Source organism: Sciurus vulgaris (genome assembly GCF_902686455.1).
Source record: "Sciurus vulgaris genome assembly, chromosome: 7".
NCBI lineage: Eukaryota > Metazoa > Chordata > Mammalia > Rodentia > Sciuridae > Sciurus > Sciurus vulgaris.
The window spans coordinates 92,170,537-92,187,519 of record NC_136467.1 but is presented as its reverse complement, the minus strand read 5'-3'; the positions used below and the strand labels follow the sequence as shown (position 1 = coordinate 92,187,519).

At 35.4% G+C, this 16,983-nt stretch overlaps 1 protein-coding gene across 1 annotated transcript in view; it reads right to left on the bottom strand.

Moving 5' to 3' along the window:
• The window catches only part of LMBRD1 (LMBR1 domain containing 1), a 103,527-nt gene that overhangs the window by 73,163 nt on the left and 13,381 nt on the right, over positions 1 to 16,983 (bottom strand). The window lies entirely within an intron of this gene.

The window sequence follows — 16,983 nt, the reverse complement described above, 5'->3', positions numbered from 1 at the left end:
TCAGAAACTGCAAAATAAAGTTTGTTGATTTAAACTGCTAAATTTTGAGGTAATTTGTTATATAACAATAAATAACTAGCACGACTTCTGATAGTACAGCAAAGTCTTTCAAACATTCTATGGCATATATACTGAAATGATATACCTTGGAGGATAAAATCATTTCTAGGCTTTAACTCAAAATTTTTATTCCGAAGAAGGGGGTCTTATGGCTTTTTCCCCCCTTCTGTATAGTATTTATTCCAAGGTTCACACTTCAATGCCAGTTTTATAACAATGAATTGTTAAATAGTCAACGAAAAAAAAATTAGGTAATTCATGGTATAACTCATAACTGAGTGGCAGTTGATGACTACAATGTTGACTCCAAAGTTACATAGAAATACAGAAACAACAGTATGTGGAAAACACGAGACAAATTAGTATTACAAATAGATTACTCTTGGAGGTCATGTTGTATTACAAAGAACCACATTTCAATTGATAAACCTGTCTTCATAACTTCTTAGCCTTTCTTGAAAGCTTGAGTTTTATCAGTGTTAACAAGTACTGTCACGTATTTACTTTTTTTGTGGCATTTTCTTTTATGTTGTTGTTGCTTTGTTTGCTTGCTTGTTTTCTGAGATCTTGCTATGTTGTCCAGGATGGCCTTGAAGTCCTGGACTCAAGTGACTGGACTATGGTTGCATGCCACTGTGCCCAATGTTCACTGTTCATTTTCGACAAAAATTGCTTTATGCTTAAGTCTGGATAACCATTACTCATTGGTCAGTTGTTCTTTCAAGCAAAAAAAGAGGATTTAAAAAAAACTGTGTGTAGTGAATCTCATAACTGCAATAACATGCTGTTGAGACACTTATAAGACACCAGCAAGTATGCTTTAAGTATACTTCTCTTCCTACAGAATAACTTCTTAGCCTCATTTTTTCATCTGTAAATTAAAGATTCCAATGCTAGAGAGCAGAATGAAATTATAAAATCACAAGCTGTATTAGCTTCTGGCTCACAGTTTTGGTGATTCCAGTCCAAGATCAATGGACCCATCATTTTGGCACACTGTTGTAAGTGCTGGATGGCAATGGCAAGTAGCTCATGATGAAGTGAACTGCTCACTGCATGGCCAGGAAGCAAAGAAAAGGGAAAGGAAGGAACCAGGGTCCAGATCCCGTCAAGGACACAGCCCCAGTGACCTAAGGATCTCCCAACTAGACCCCTTCTCCTAAAGGTCCACAGTACTTCTCATTAACACCCTATTCAGACCATGTCTTTTAAAGCATGAATCTTTGGAGGGCATTTATCCAAACCATAGCACAAGTCCTCTAAAATTTGAAATTATAATAATAGCAACTATAAGGGGACAAATAGATGAGGATGGTGGGAACATGAGGTTAAGAGAATAATTCTATAAAATGAGCCCACTGTACTGACTCCCACATGCTTTCTCTGCCAAAAAGTAATCTGCCTGCAATTCCACCTGTCTGAGGGGGTAGGAAATATCACACTCCTCAACAAACTGAGGCAAGGGGGCAGAAGGCCTGACAGTCAATGTACATAAATGGGGGTCCAGAGAAGATGAAGGCTGGTTAACAGAGGTTTGCAAAGAGCTAGCCTCTGGGATCACACTTTCCAGTTCACGGGGTTGCTAACACCTCCAGGGATGGCACTTTCCAACACAAGCAATTATACCCTGTGCTCTTACCTCTTCCCATCCTTAGCACGTATACAAGGAAGAAAGTGAGACAGGGATTAAAGGGGGTATTCTGGGGTCTATAAAAGAGCAAGACACACCCACTCCCACAAGCATCCAACTCTGGGCCCCCTTCTCTCCAGAAAAATCTGCTGCCTCTGTCACCCTCTTAAATAGAACTTGCTTTCTATGCTTGCCTTAGCATTTCTTGGTTATTTAATCTTCAAACAGAGGGAATGAGGACCAATACCTGATCTCCAAGAACAGTAACACAACTATCCTTTACTATCTACCAAACACAAAACTGTATTATACTCTATTTACATTAGGTCATTAAATACTTTTACAAACAACTTTGACAAATAATTTACTATCACAAAATTTATGCAATGTAGGCACATGAATTGAATACAGTAAATTTAATAAATTCACACAATTGTGCAACCATTATCTATTCCAGTCTTAGAACATTTCTATAACCCCCAAAAGGTTGCCTTGAAAGTCTGTAAGTAATTGCCGCACCCACCCCAAATTTGAGGCAACCACGGACTTGCTTTCTATCTCCAGAGATTTACATCTCTCTGGATATTATATATACATAGACTTATATATACAGTCTTTTTCATCTGGACTTCTTTTACTAAGCCCAGAAGTTTGGAATTTTTTTTTTCTACAAAGGATCAGATAATAAATGTTTTCTGCTTTGCAGTCTATACATCGGTTACAACTATTCAACTGTGCTCTTCTAGCATGAAAGTTGCCACAGACAACAGGTAAATAAATAGGTATGGCTAGATTTAGATTAGACTCAGAAGCCTTACCACAGTTTGCTGATCTCTAACTTTGATTGCAGAATATATTCCATTATATGGACATAGGTTTTACTTGAACATTCTTCAGCTGTTGAGCTCTGGGATTCATTCCAGTTTGAGGCTTTTACAAAAAATGCTGCTATGAATGTTAGCATACATATCTTTGTGTACACACTGTACTCATTTCCTCTGGATAGATTTCTAGAAGTGGAAGCCCAGATCATATAATAAGTTTAATTTTTTTAGAAAATTTCCAAAGCAACGGCACCATTTGACATTCCCAAATAGTGGAACTTGAAGATTATATTTTCTCTATGTACATGTCAATACCTGGATACTGTCCATGTTCCTTATAACCTCTGTGTACTAAAGTTTGGGGTGCCCCCCAGACTAAAAGTATTTGATAAGCAAATCAGTGTAGATATGAACCAGGAATTTACTCAGCTGCCCCAGCAAAAACAGTTTGAACCAAAGGGGATTGATATAAGATAACATAAAGGGAGGATGGTAGATTTCTCAGATCCTATAGTACCAGACCATAGAGCTGTTTGATGATTGAAGTTTACTACTCCACAAGACAAGGGAATAATGACCCCAAAGGTTATTCCATCGTTAAGATTGCCTCCTAGGTTTCAAAAAGTGGAGGAAGGTAGTACTGCTCAGGTTTCAAAGGTCAAATGCCTATTGCCCAAAGTCTTGGGAGCATAAACCCTACGAAGTAGAACCTGGAGGCTTAAAGTTAGCCAGCATCCAAGTGTGAGTGAGTCCAAAAGGCAGAACATCAAACCTAGCCTTTATAAGTTCTGCACTTGATTGAGATCTTTTCCTTCTGATATTTCCCTTTTGGAATTAAATGTCTATACTATGATTGTACTACCACTATATTTTAGAAGAAGATCACTTCTCTGGTTTTAGAGTTCACAGAGAAGATTTTTGCCTCAGGATGAACTACTTAATAGTCTCAAAGATACCTGATTTAGATGATATTTAAATGAGACTCTGAATTTTAGATTTTAGAGTTGATATTAGAATAAGTTTAGGTTTTGGGGAATGCTGGAATTGAATGAATGTACTTTACATAGGAGAAGGACATGAATTTTGGGGTGCCAAAGGTGGAATATTATGGAAAGAATTCAGTCCCACAAATTAGCATGTTGAAGTCCTAATTCCAATTGTGATGGTATTTGAAGTTGGTGCCTTTGGGAAGTAATGAAGTATAGATTAGGGGATAAAAAAGGGTGCTATGATGGGATTAGTGTCCTTATAAGACAAAGAATAAAGAACAGAGTGTGTATTACTCTGAGAAGCCAACAAGAAGATGGTTATCTGCAAACCCTCATCAGGAGCCAAATCTACTGGCAGCGTCCAGAAGTATGAGAAATAAATATCAGTTGTTTTAGTGACCCAGTCTATTATATTTTGTTGAACAGTCTCTGCTTCTGGATTATACGTTATATATTTCATTGGAAATGTAATTTGCATTTCCCTAATGATTAATAATGTTGCGTATCTTTTTATGTGCTTAAAAACTGCTTTAGTCGCTTTTTCACTACTAAGACTAAAAGACCTGAACGAACAATTTTAGAGGAGGCAAAGTTTATTTGGAAGCTCATGGTTTCAGAAGTCTCAGTCCATAGAAGGCTGGTTCCATTTCTTGGAGCTCAAGGTAAGGAAGAACATCATGGCAGAAGAGTGTAGCAGGGAAGAGCAGCTCACATGATGACCAGGAAGCAGAGAAAGACTGGCCAGATACAAAATATAAACCCCAAAGGCACACCTCCAATGACCCACCTCCTCCAGACATACCTTACCTGCCTTCAATTATCACTCAGTTAATCCTATCAGGGGATTAATTCACTGATTGGGTTAAGGCTCTCAACCTAAACCTTCTTGATTTGTCTCAAACATGAGCTTTTGGGGACAGATCACATCCAAACCATAACATAAACCATTCATATCTTCAATAGTGAAATGTCAATTCAAATATTTTGCTCAGTTTTAATTGAGTGGTTTGTGTTTGTTAATGATTGGTAAGAGATTCTCAATACAGTCCCTGTTATATGATTCACAGACAGCTTTCTTTCTGCTTATAGATTAACTTTATCTAACACTCTGTCTATGTTGCTGACACTTGTCTCAAACTTGAGAGATAAGTGATTATGTTGTCTCCACCTCCTAAATAGTTGGGACTAGAGGCATGTGCAACCACACCAGACCTTTCATCAATTTTTAACTATATATTTTGAAAGACAAAGTTATTAATATTGATTTTTTTGTTCAGTTTTTTGTTTCTGTGACCAAAGTACCTGACCAGAACAATTTAGAGGAAGAAAATTTATTTGGGGACAATTTCAGAGACCTCAGTTCATGGATGGCCAATACCACTGCTCTGGGCTCAAGAAGAAGGGGCATATCCTTATGGAAGTGCAAGGTAGAAGAAGGCTGCTTACCTCAAGGCAGCCAGGAATCAGGGAGCGGGGGAAGGGGCCACAAAAAGGGCATCCCATCTGCCTACAAACTTGAGTGCTGATTAGGTTATACCTCTCACAATCCAATCATTTCTACTTGGAACATTCCTTCATTAATACATCTGGTTTCTGACTGGACCTATATTCTCATTTCCTTTTAATTATGCTTCTAGCTTACATGTCAAAACTGCATTCTGTAGCTCTGTCAATCTTTTTTATTGGTTTTATTTGTCTTTATATAGGTACCTTAAGATTTTCTACCTGCAGAATTTTGTCATGTATGAAAATAAGTCTTAATTCTTCTTTTCTAGTTTGGATATATTTATTTAAACAAATATTTTGTTTCCTGAATGGGCTAGAATCCTAACAATGCTGAGGATCAGTCATGAGAGCAGATACTTGTACTTTGTTCCTAATCTTAGGGGAAAGCACTCAGATATTCACCACTAAATATAATGTTATTTGTAGGTTTTTCATAGATGTCTTATGTCAGGTTGAGGAAGTTCTCTTTTATAAATTCTCTGATGAGAACTGTTATCAAAAATGGATACTCAAATTCTGTTTTGTGTCTACTGAGACAATCATGCATTTTTTTGTCCTATGTTCTTTTAATATATATGTTACATGAACTGATTTTTAAAGATTAAACCAGTCTTCCATTTTGGGATGAATTCCCAAGAATGGGAATATAATGGCCAATTTGGTTGTCTAAAATTTTGTCAAGTATTTTTGTGTCTACATCATGAAGAATATTATTCCAAAGTTTCCTTTACTCATTATGCTTTTGTCTGATTCTGGTGACAAGGTAAGAGTTGGAAAGTATTCTATCCTCTACTTCCAAAATGGTGAGAGATTCGTATAATTTCTCCTTTAAATATATGATAGGATTCACCAGTGAGGTAATCTATGTATGCGATTTTCTTTGTGGAAATATAGTAAATTATTAATTCAATTTTGTTATGTGCAATCGAGTCATTTCTTCTTGAATCAGTTTTGGTAATCTGAATCTTTCTAAGAAATTTTCTACTTCATCTGATTTATTTGTTGGTATAAAGTTATTCATAACAGTCTTTTATAATTCTTTTAACTTCTGTAAAATTAGTAGTAACACCACCTCTTCCACTCTTCATTTTGATAATTTCTGTTTTCTCTCTTTCTCTTCTTTCTCCTTGCTCCACACCCTCAATCTGGCTAAAGATTTGTCAAATCTTTTGTCCCCCCAAAGAAGCTATTTTGGTTTGACGAATTTTTCTCTAATTTTTTTTCTGTTTTCTACTTTACTGATTTTTGCTCTTTTATTTTTCTTCTTCTACTGGCTTAAAGTCTAGTTTGCTCTTCTTTTTCTGTTTTCCTAAGGTACCAGTTTAGGCACCTGAGAATTATTTTCTAATAAAAAAGTTTAAAGTTCCAAATTTCTCTAAGCACCATTTAAGCAGCACCCTTTAATTTTGAGAGGTTGCATTTTTTTTTATGTAATAATATTTTCCAGTTGCCTTATGATTTTATCTTGACCCAAGGGTTATTTAGAAGTCATCATTTAATTTCCAAATATTTATGGATTTCCAAGATGGATTTCTTCTGAATTTTCCACTATACATGAATAGGTAAGCCTAATGCTGACATATAGGTCCCTGAGGCTCTGTTGATTTTTCTTCAATCTTTTTTCCTTCCTGAACTTCTGATTAGATCATCCATCATCAACTTCACTAAGTTTTTTTTCTGCCATATCAGATCTATTAATGGTACTATCTAATGAATTTTTCGTTAGTTACCATATTCTTCAACCTCAGAATTTTAAAAAAAATTTAATTGTAGATGGACACAATACCTTTATTTTATTCATTTAGTTTTATGTGGTGCTGAGGATGGAACCCAGTGCCTCACACATTCTAGGCAAGTGCTCTACCACTGAGCTATAGCTATAGCCCCATCAACCTTAGAATTTTTATATGGCTCTTTTTAAAATAATTTCTATCTCCTCACTGAAAATCTCAATTTGTCATACTTACATTTAATTATTTGAATAGTTTACTTTCTGTTTTGAACTGATAACAGGTGTTTTGAAGCCTTTGTTTTTAAATTTAGAAATACTATTTCTGCTAACTCTGTTTTCTTTAGCATGGATCACGTTTTCCTATTTCTTTACATACTTAATAATTTTTTGAAACTGAACATTTTGGACAATATATTGTATCAACTCTGGATTATGCCGTTATGCCTGAAGGTCATCATTCCTGTTTTACAGTTTGTTTCTTTATTCAGTTGCTTGTCAGAATTTTATCTGTGAAATGTTTGCAATACAGTATCAAGTTGCTGCTGATTTACTCGGTTGTTTTTTATTTCTGGTTGTTTTTTTAATTCTTCTTTTTATTTTCAAGACTCATTTTCTAGGGTTTGCCAGTGTTTACATAGCTTAACGATCAACCAATGACCAGAAAGAAATTTTACTCAAATGCCTTAAGCCAGTGAGGCTTCTAACCCTTGCCAATTAATCTGTAGTTGGCAAGACAGTACATTAAGAGTTCAAGTCAAGTTTAAGTTGGCCCTAGTTTTTTTACTTTCTGCTGGGCTCTTTGTGGTCTTTTGCATAAGTATACACAGCCCCTAGGTAGACAGAAGTGTAAGACTAACCTGTGTCCTCTCAATTCTCTAATACACATCTGTACAGCATCAATTGGAAATATGACTATCTGTCATAACCACAGCCCCATGCTGGTAGAACTGCTGGCCTTTTCCACTTAACTGACTCAAAGATTATCAGTTCTACCAATAACACTGCTAGAAAAAAGTACCACCCAACTCAATGAATTCCTTCCACCAGAACAGAACAGCCTCTGGTCTTCATAGCTTGCCCTGCCCTGGAGATCATCTGTAATAACCTACCTGAGAGCAGGACACAGCAGCCCTAGGTTAAGACAATGGACTACAACATTCTTGCAGCATTTCTTAAACACTTTTCAAACTGTTATATGCCTTTCTCTGATTTCCAAAGCACTACATTTTTGGTTTTTGTTCAATTTTTGCCCAGCTTTATGATTGTTTTGGGGGGAAGAAAATCTGCCAACCTTCTTACCTGGCCATGGCTAAAATTCCACCTCCAGCTCAATCTTAACTACATGGAAGTACACATAACCCTCTCTCATTAACAAAAATGGAAAAACTTAAGTGAGCTCTCCTATGTTACACAGCAAATAAAAGACTCAATCATTTCACAAATATTTGAGTTACTACCTATATGTCGATAACTGTTCTAAATGCTTGAAATATATCAAGGACCAAAAGAAACAAAAAATATTTTTGCTCATATAGTATGAATTCTAGCAGAAGGATAAAAACAGTAAATATAACTAAATTATATAGTGCATGAGATGGTGATTAAGGCCTACAAGAAAAAATACAAATAAAATGGACCAGGATAAAAGGGACCATTGCTTGAAAATGGTAGGACTCTTTCATACTCAGTGACATTTAAGCAAAGACTTGAAGGCTAAAGGAGTTAAAGAAATTAATCAAGTAGATAAGTAGAAGATAAGCATGTGAGGCAAAAGGTACAGAAGTGAAGGATGGAAGGGAAGAGTGAACCTGGAATGTTAAGAACATTAACAGCAACATTAATCAGTGAAAAAGAGATATATTAGGTATCCATTGCTGTGCAAAAATATTACCCAAAATTTGTGACTTAAAAGAACATTTATCCTATTTGTTTACAATAAATATAAATTTAAAAAAGAACATTTATTATCACACATTCTGTGGGTCATGAATATGAGCACAGTTTAGCTAAACTCTTCAATTGAGGATTTCTCCCAAATCTGAGATCAAGATATTGGTCATCTAACAGTTCTCTCAAGACTCAGCTGGGAGAGAACTTACTTCCCATCTCGCTCACAGTTGTTGACAGGATTCCATTCTTTATTGGCTATTAGCTAGAGGATGCTTTTAGTCCCTTGCTGGGGCCTGTCCATAAGGCAGTATACTACAGGGGAGCTGCTTAATCAGAGAAGGAAGAGAAAAGAACCAGAGAATATAAGGAAATCACCATCTTTTATAACAATCTCAGAAGTGACATCCCATCCTTTCTGCCACATCCTCTTGTTAGAAGCTGATTAGGGGGTTCAACACACACTTAGGAGGAGAGGATTATATATAGGCACGAGAATTAGGAAGTAGAAGGCACTGTGGGCCATCTTAGGAGGGAGCCAACCTCAAGAGAATAGTGGGAAATGAGGTCAGAGAGGTTTGTGAGATGGGAAAGAATGCCAGATCACACAAGGTTCCACAGGTTTAGTAATGACTTTGTCTTTTACTGTGAGTGAAATGGGAAAGTATTACTTGGTATGTTTTTAAAAAAATCACTATGATTGCTGCATTATGAATAAAAAGGGATAGGAAAGAAATGTATTAGAAGTTTCCTTTAATAACCTAAAAAGAGACAACAGTATCTTAAACAGGTAGTAGCCAGAAGGTAGTGAGAAGTAGATTCTGAAAGAATTCTGAAAATCAAATACAAGAGAATTTCCTGCTACATTTGATATACATGTGAAAAAATGGATTCAAGGATAGTCTCCAAGGATTTTGGCCCGAGTAACTCTAACCTTCTAGGTGCTATATTCTACAACAAGGAAAATAAGAATATAGAAGATTGAGTTGCTCTGAACATGTAAAACTTGAGGTTTTTTTGGTAGAAATTCCTGTGATAGCTGCATCAATATGAATATATTCATATTCAAGAATATGAAGTTCAAAAGAAGTTTGCAAGATTTGAATTTGGGAGTTTGACATATAAATGATATTTAGAATCGAGCAACAGTATAAAATCAACAAAAGACTAACTGACATAAAGAATAGATCTGAAGATTAAACCCTGGGCATTTAAACATTAAAGAGGTCAGGAAGAAGAGAAAGAACCTGCAAAGAAAACTCAAAAGGCAGGATCAAGGACATAAGAAAAAACCAAGAGTATATGTTTCTTTCTTCACAATCTGGAGTTTGGAGGAAGGTTTATGATACCAATGTGACAAATTCTCACAAGTCACACTAGCTGTAAAGCCATGAGATTACTCATTTTCCTGATATTTACACTTGGAAATGAGGAAAGAAATTCTTATGCATTTAGGCCTAAAGGAGTTTTGATCTAGATAGTCTCTTGAGCAAACTTAACCAGAAATTACTTAGGAAACATCCCCTGTGATTAATAATGTTTTCTTTTACAAAGGGGAAAAAGGAACATGAAACAGGACACAAAATTGAACAGAACTGAGAACTACAATGTATACAAGAGCAGTTTTATGAAAGAAAATAGCAAAGAAATTTGAAGACATAATGAATAAATAAATAAAATTATTAAAAGGAAAAAGGGGGACTGGGGTTGTGGCTCAGTGGTAGAGCACTTGCCTAGCATGTGTGAGGCACTGGGTTCAATTTTCAGCACCACATATAAAAAATGAATAAAATAAAGGTCTATCTACAAATAAATTTTTAAAAAGGGAACAAAGGAATGAATCTTTAACCCATTAAATCTCAAGTTTTCAATTCTATGAACATTTCAACAAAATTGGCACAGGTTTTTAGGTTGGAAATCATAATCTAGAGTTTATATATAATTATATTAACTAATATTAATATTATACTAATTATTATGCCATAATATAATTATATTCCTATCATATAATGATATTATGTGTTATATAATTATCTGTTACATATAAGTTTTTATAAGGTTAAACATTTGGGATGATAGGACAAAATGAGTTTATGTTTCTGGGGTTGATAGAACATCTCTAGCCAAGGGAGTCTCCTCCTGATTAGAAGATAACTTGCAAATAAGGGAAATGGGCAGAAACGAGCAACTTCACTCTTTCATCCTTCAGCAAGCTCCCAGAAACTGTATCTATTTTGCAGGTACAGCTTCAGTTAACAGGATTGCTAATAACCAACAGGTCAGGAGTATCTGTAGGTAGACACAGAGTCATCCTGACTTAAACTAGCCAGGAAAAAGCACTCAAATTCCATTAATATAACAGAAGATCATTCCAAATGGAGCTTCCAGACCCTAGGATTTACAGAGATCCTTAAAGAGCATCTATAAATAAAAACTCTTTTTATAATGATACTAAGTAGTTATTTGCATTTCTACTATGCTAAATGTGAAATTTTTTTATTGTAAACAAATGATACATGTTGTTTCTCTGTTTGTACATGGCATAAAGGCATACCATTTGTGTAATCATAAAGTTACATACTGTTATGTTGTTTGATTCATTGTTATTTTTTCCCTTCCCTCCCACCCCTCTTTTCCCTCTATACAGTCCTTCCTTCCTCCATTCTTACCACCCTCCCTAACCCTAACCCTAAACCTAACCCTAACCCTAACACTAAACCGTCCCACCCCCCATTATGTGTTATCATCTGCTTATCAGCGAGATCATTATTCCTTTGATTTTTTAAGATTGGCTTATTTCACTTAGCATGATATTCTCCAATTTCATCCATTTGCCTGCAAATGCCATAATTTTATCATTCTTTATGGCTGAGTAATGTTCCATTGTATATATATACATGCATATATATATACACAGTTTCTTTATCCATTCATCCATTGAAGGGCATCTAGGTTGGTTCCACAATCTGGCTATTGTGAATTGAGCAGCTATGAATATTAATGTGGCTGTATCTCCGTAGTATACTGATTTTAAGTCCTTTGGGTATAGGCCGAGGAGTGGGATAGCTGGGTCAAATGGTGGTTCCATTCCAAGCTTTCTGAGGAATCTCCATACTGCTTTCCAGAGTGGCTGCACTAATTTGCAACCCCACCAGCAATGTATGAGTGTACCTTTTTCCCCATATCCTCGCCAACACCTATTTTTGTTTGTGTTCTTGATAATCGCCATTCTAATTGGGGTGAGATGGAATCGTAGGGTAGTTTGATTTGCATTTCTCTTATTACTAGAGATGTCGAACATTTTTTCATATATCTGTTGACTGCCTGTAGATCTTCTGTGAAGTGTCTGTTCATTTCCTTAGCCCATTTGTTGATGGGATTGTTTGTATTCTTGGTGTAGAGTTTTTTGAGGTCTTTATAGATTCTGGAAATTAGCGCTCTATCTGAAGTATGAGTGGCAAAGATAGTCTCCCACTCTGTAGGCTCTCTCTTCACATTACTGAGAGTTTCCTTTGCTGAGAGAAAGCTTTTTAGTTTGAATCTATCCCAGTGGTTGATTCTTGCTTTTATTTCTTGTGCTATGGGAGTCCTGTTAAGGAAGTCTGAACCTAAGCCAACAGTTGAAGGTTTGGACCTACTTTTTCTTCTATAATCTGCAGGGTCTCTGGTCTGATTCCGAGGTCCTTGATCCATTTTGAGTTTTGTGCAGGGTGAGAGATAGGGGTTTAATTTCATTCTGTTGCATATGGATTTCCAGTTTTCCCAGCACCATTTGTTGAAGAGGCTATCTTTTCTCCATTGCATATTTTTGGCACCTTTGTCTAATATGAGAAAATTGTATTTATTTGGGTTTGTGTCCATGTCCTCTATTCTGTACCATTAATCTACCTGTCTACTTTGGTACCAATACCATGCCGTTTTTGTTACTATTGCTTTGTAGTAGAGTTGAAGATCTGGTATTGCGATACCCCCTGCTTCCCTCTTTCTGCTAAGGATTGCTTTAGCTATTCTGGGTTTCTTATTCTTCCAGATGAATTTCATAATTGCTTGCTCTATTTCTGTAAGGTACATCATTGGGATTTTAATTGGAATTGCATTGAATCTGTATAGCACTTTTGGTAGTATGGCCATTTTGACAATATTAATTCTGCCTATGCAAGAACATGGGAGATCTTTCCATCTTCTAAGGTTTTCTTTAATTTCTTTCTTTAGTGTTCTGTAGTTCTCATTGTAGAGGTCTTTCACCTCTTTTGTGAGATTGATTCCCAAGTATTTTATTTTTTTCGAGGCTATTGTGAATGGGGTAGCTTTCCTAACTTCTCTTTCTGAAGATTCATCACTTATGTATAAAAATGCGTTGGATTTATGAGCATTGATCTTGTAACGTGCTACTTTACTGAATTTACTTATGAGTTCTAAAAGTTTCCTGGTGGAATTTCCAGGTTCCTCTAAGTCTAATAATCATGTCATCAGCGAACAGGGATAGTTTGAGTTCTTCTTTCCCTATTCGTATCCCTTTAATTTCTTTGGTTTGTCTAATTGCTCTGGCTAGAGTTTCAAGAACGATGTTGAATAGAAGTGGTGAAAGAGGGCACCCCTGCCTTGTTCCAGTTTTTAGGGGGAATACTTTCAGTTTTTCACCATTTAGAATGATATTGGCCATGGGCTTAGCGTAGATGGCCTTTACAATGTTAAGGAATGTTCCCACTATCCCTATTTTTACTAGTGTTTTGAGCATGAAGGGATGCTGTATTTTATCGAATACTTTTTCTGCATCTATGGAAATAAATAGCTCAGCTGGTAGAGTGCTTGTCTTGCAAGCACAAAGCCCTGAGTTCGATCCCCAGTAAGGCAAAAAAACAAAACAAAACAAAAAAAACTAATGTGAAATTTTTGATGGAACAGATACAATAGCGGACGAACTGCTGGCCTTTGAAAAGGAATGAGAACAGTGGACCCACACTATACTAGGAGTTGTTTTGTATCCTTCAGAGGAAGAAGGAGTTTGGGAATTTTATTCATGGAAGTAAAATGTCTATTAAACTTCTACCCTTAAATATGTATCTTTTAATATTCTGTGGGACAAGAAGTATACTTAAAGCATATTCGCTGGTGTCTTATAAATGTCTCAACAGCATGCTATTGCAGTTATGAGATTCACTACACACATTTTTTTTTAAATCCTCTTGTTTTGCTTGAAAGAACAACTGACCAATGTGCAATGGTTATCCAGACTTAATTATAAAGCAATATTTGTCAAAAATGAACAGTGAACATTGAGTGCAGTGGCATGCAACCATAGTCCCAGCTACTCAAGAGACAGAGGCAGGAGGATCACTTGAGTTCAGGACTTAAGAGCATCCTGCACAACATAGCAAGATATCAAAAAACAAGCAAGCAAACAAAACAACAAGAAAAAAGAAACTGCAAAGAAAATAAGTAAATACTTGACAGTACTTGTTAACACTGATAAAACTCAAGTTTTCATAAGAAAATCAGAATTTGGGAAAACTTAAAATTTATCACCTTTGGATCTTGAGTTTTACACTTCCCAATACAAAAGGACTTTTCTAATAAAAATAGTGTTGACATTGCTGAATGTAATTACTAATTATAATGATATGTGTCAACATTTGAAAGACCTATATTATTCATTGAACCAATATTTTCCAGATGAATAAGGCAATGATATGTCAAAAAATCATGTACAGGTAAAAGATTGATTCAAAGTGTAAATGGACCAGTGAATTTCAACATAATAAAGAATAAAAAGGCAGCGAACATATAAATTCAAATCATTAATTTGTAAGTTAGCATTCTTAAATATTTTCATGGAGGAAGACAACTAAAACTACTTTAAGAGAACTTCAATAAGAATTTAAACCTTTGTGACCAGATTTTTTCATAGAAACTGGCATATTAGAAAACCTACTGGCACTAAAAAACCTGACCAAGGTAGGAGAGCCCTGAAACAGCTGTTCTTTAAAAATATGTATACAGTCTACTCTAAATGATCACTAATTAACATCTGAAAATTAACCTTAATAAGCTAGAAAAGTGACTGTCAAATGCTTTGTTAGCAGATAGCTTTTCTTTTAAAAGCACACATGGAACCCCAACACAGAAGACAATGAAAAGCCTACTACTTCTCATGGATTCAATGCTTAGCCTCCCTATGCCCCAAACCTCTCATGAATGTGTTTCATGCACCTGAAACACCTTATTAAATCCACCACATCTGCCTAAACCTACCTGTGTTAAAATCAGAATCAGCACCATTAACATTTCGGTAATGGATTACCAAGCTGCCTTACACACCAAGTAAAACAGAACTTCTGAACACGATCTAGCATTCTGTAATATTTAAAATGTCCCCAGAAAATTTCTGAAGCTGCTCTGGAGGTTCAATGCTGCTGACCACTTCCATAGGAAACATCCCCAGAATCATTTGCTTAAAGGCAAATAGCTCCAGCTTAGGAAATAAGTTCCACTTTGGGCTCTGCCACTAACAAGATGATCTTTAACATCAATTTCTTCCTCTGTAAAAGGTAGAAAATACAAAAGAAAAGCAGGAGGGTAAAGAGACAGGTACTTATGAAAATTAAAAAGGATGCTGAATGTAAAAGTCTTGCACAGTGCCTGGCAAGGCTAGACTGAAAATGTGCCAATGTATTAGGAGAGATTAGACAACTGCAGAATCTGATGGAGGCAACAGATAAATATAGTGCTATGGATTTTTTAGTTCCCAGAATCCAGAAGACATCTATCTAATAGGTAACCAGATAGTATCTAGCATTTCAGAAGAAATAGCTGCGGTTGAGGATAATAACTATTTTAGAAACTGCACAATTATTTCAGACTCTTGGCTGTAGTTCATCACTGAGTTGAAGCCAAAGGCCTGGGTGGATAGTTAGATGGATGTGACCAACTTTATAATAATAACCATTAATATTATCCAATTAAATTTTGTTTTGACTTCATGGTCATCAAAAATTTTACTCATAATTTGGCTTTTCATGCACGTTTCTTCCCTAGACCAGCGTGTCTCAACTATCCTAACCCAAAGAAGTTATATTTTTTAGCCCAACCTAAGTTCTGCATAGCACTAACACTATGCCCCTAAAGCACCTATTATTTGTAAGGACTGACCCATTTCCTACATGTTTTAAATTCTATTTTAAGGTCACTTTATCCTCATGAGGACTGAAGACATACTCTCCTTGAAAGAACTGAAAAAATACTAAAATACTTTTCTGTAGGTTGAATTCCCTACATGGAACCAACTAAAAAGAGCTGATGAAGTAATATTCCGGTTTACAAGTCTTTTGTGACCTTGGTTTTAATAGATTAGTTTAGTAGCCTCTAGGTCCAATGATAAGATATAGTTCCTGGACTTGGACTTTGCTAACAAGGAAAGGTGGCTTATCTTGTCACATGTCTACAGGATAACTTTAGTGTTAAAAATGTTATAGACTTGTCCCCCAAAATTGTTTTGGAAAAGTAATCTATATCCTTCCAATAAATTTTTACTGAAAAGGCAACAGTCTACTTACTAAGAACCATTATCAACAATTTCACAATTACCCTTATAACATATTTAATGTATTAATCAGAAATAATAAATTCTTTTCTTGTCCTTTTGTTTTTTTATTTAGAAATAATTTTAGACATGAAGAACAGTACCAAGAGTTGCCACATACCCTTAGGCCATCATCCTGTAATGTAACACTTTACGTAATCATACAAAACTTAACAAGAAAATTAATGCTAATACAGTACTAATAACTAAAAAAGTCACGCAAATGTCACCACTTTCCCTATTAATGCCATTTTTAGAAATATTAAATTCTATATTAAAATACTATAAAATCTTTCCAAAACCTATACCAAAAGGACAGAATGTCACAATGGGTCCTGTACATTTTAGATCAGGAGAAAAGGCAAAGGTTAGAACCAACATAGCCAAATTAAAATCCAATGAAACACTTGAAAAAAATTCCCATTAATAGAAATTTCTGTATTTTTTAAGTTTCCAACTGAAATTTTATACATCTTATTTACCAAGGAGTAGAAATAGAATCTCTTCTATAAATAAGAAATTATACATTTTTAATAACATTAGTCTCATGATTATTTGAAGAGAAATAAAAATGTAGGTGGTTATTGTAAATTTAAAAAATCTGATACTCAAAGAAGGGGAGGGGAAAGGGAAGGGAGGGAGGTACCAATCAACCATAGTCTCTGAATTAAATGCCTCTGTAGAGTATAATAAAGTTAATGGTGAAAATTCTCCAGGGAGAGTGCTCTACTATTGCCAACACTTACCAAAAAAATTCTGGAAAACAGATTTTTAAA